We start from the raw sequence: 2,229 nt of genomic DNA, 5'->3' as shown, positions 1-2,229 counted from the left end.
AGAGAACCTGTTGTTAAGATATTTGAATCCCACCACTGGTTGCAGCCTCAACTTATAAAACTGATACAGCTATAATCTTCTAAAAACAACAATGTTTAAACTTGCTTGAACTGCTTCAGTAAGGATGTATTAGTTTTTACGTGGCCAAGATCATATATGTGCTTGCACTGTACAACATTTTACATAAAAAATACTTCTAGTGTTTACGTAAGGGACTCTTTTTTTCAAGTAATTAGTCATACCACTACAGAATAATCATTTGGTAATTGAGTGCTCATATATGTATGACACATCCTCTAACTTACTTTCAAATCCAAGATACTTACCTGACACCACTAGTTTGTTAACCCTAAATTTGAAATCCAAGGTATTTACCTAACACCACTAATTTGTTAACCCTAAAATGGCTAAATTCACTAAAAAAAAAAAAACACTGTTGCCCAAATACAGTTCTTCCCTCATTAATAGTAATACTAACACTGTAACTTAAAAAGCAGAATATAGAACTGGAACTTTGTTAGACTAGAGTAGAAATTAGAAGTAGTACTTTCACTGTCCCAGTATAATATTCGGTAATCCTAAACTACAGAATTTGGAAACCTCAGAAACTGTGTGTGAAATTAAAATAATTACCTGAGCAAACTTATGAAGAGTTGCTTCGGTTAATCTTAATATTATCAAATAACTGAAAATGTTTATTAACAATAATCCTGACAGTGGTGACCCATTGTTCAGTTTAAGGCTTGTTGACGTTTTTGTACTCGTACTAGGCCTATCAGTATCAGAGTACAACTGAATCACTATCCCTCCGACGAGTCCTTACCATGTAATAAAACCTCACTTGTCATACTCGCATATCCTAAAACTAAATTGGTAATTATACAATAGTAGAAAGTGACACATGGAATAAGATTATCAACTTCCAATAGCCATAAATATTCTGTTACACTTACACTGTTACAGGTTACAATATGATGAAATCATCGCTTACGTTATGTCATTGTTATTTATAATTAAGTTAACTTAGTACTTAGTATTACTACTATTAGTATTATGACGTTTCATTTCTCTCGCGTACCTGAAAATATTTGAAAATTGATATAGATTGTATGATTTGTAGCATAAAAAAATATCAAAATGCTGTTATTATCTTACGTCTGAGCTTGAGTCACAGTTTCGATTTTAAATTTTTTATCACTTACCTCACTCAAGTATATGTTAGCACAACAATCCTAAGCTTTACTTTTCCTTAGGATAGATCGTCTAAAGTTTTTTAAGGCGACATCTCTGTTCTGGAATTAAAACTGAAATAATGTAACATTTTCTGTCCTTCCATCATAAAAACTTTGCGATAGTGATAAGGGTTAAAAAGAAAGGAAATACGATCTTTTAGAATCTTTTAAAGTATATTTTAAAATAATTAATCAAATAGTATTATAAACATACAGGAAAAATCAATAAATACAATTATTAATGGTTGGAAAGAACAATTTCTCTTAAGAAAATTATTAATTACATTGTTTAAAATATTGTTATTGTATGTTACGAACGAGCATGTTTGAACATGTTAAATATATTATTTAAACACTTTAGTTGAACAATGTTCGAATTTGTTAACAATAAGTAATTGTATTAGAATAATTTGGCTCGCAAACCGTGGATTTTAATATATATAAAAATACTGAACCATTTTTTTAACATGATCGAATCTTAAACCTAAACCCTTCGTGTAATTAACATGATTTGTATCATGTTCAGTCAGAGCCTTAATTAGTGTTGCGTATCTGCTTGCTTGTTAATTTCTCGTAGAAATTTTTTCCGAGAAACTTCAGCGATAAAAGTCCATTCTTGGTTAAACCAGTTTATTCTTCCTCGATACAAACTATTACACACAGTAATTTCATAATCAGTACGTTTTTTGTCACTTTAAACTTAACTATTTTTATAATACATGCTATAAATTACAGCAATTCACCATCTCGATAACAAAACACACACTAGCTCGAAAAAGAATCGTAAATTACCCGGAACTCTCATCATTCCAACACGCAGGTTTTCTCTGCCAGGCTTATATATTGTTACGACATCGAGGTCACGTGACTAGTATCACGCCACGTCGTTCTCGAACATTCACGTCCTTTCCCTAAATCTCGGGATCTTTCTAGATATAGTGTAGTCTTGTATATATAAGACCGGCCACGAAGCGACGGGGAGAATGAGTAATTGAAT

General features: G+C 31.4%; 1 protein-coding gene across 4 annotated transcripts in view; it reads right to left on the bottom strand.

The window, feature by feature from the left end:
• The window catches only part of LOC106461951 (apoptosis regulator Bcl-2-like), a 32,558-nt gene extending 31,268 nt beyond the window's left edge, over positions 1 to 1,290 (bottom strand). Inside the window, exon 1 of one of the 4 annotated variants that reach the window (XM_013921819.2) lies at positions 1,203 to 1,290. The gene's annotated coding sequence lies outside the window, so the exon portion shown is untranslated. Of the gene's footprint in view, positions 1 to 633; positions 754 to 953; positions 1,084 to 1,155; positions 1,178 to 1,202 lie in introns of those variants that run through there. The other 3 variants (XM_022389052.1, XM_013921820.2, XM_022389053.1) reach the window with 3 other exon arrangements.
• Positions 1,291 to 2,229: the final 939 nt, after the last annotated feature.

The sequence above is a fragment of the Limulus polyphemus genome, unplaced genomic scaffold, assembly GCF_000517525.1.
Source record: "Limulus polyphemus unplaced genomic scaffold, Limulus_polyphemus-2.1.2 Scaffold1064, whole genome shotgun sequence".
NCBI lineage: Eukaryota > Metazoa > Arthropoda > Merostomata > Xiphosura > Limulidae > Limulus > Limulus polyphemus.
Note: the sequence above shows the minus strand (reverse complement) of the source record. Positions and strands in the feature narration are given on the sequence as shown.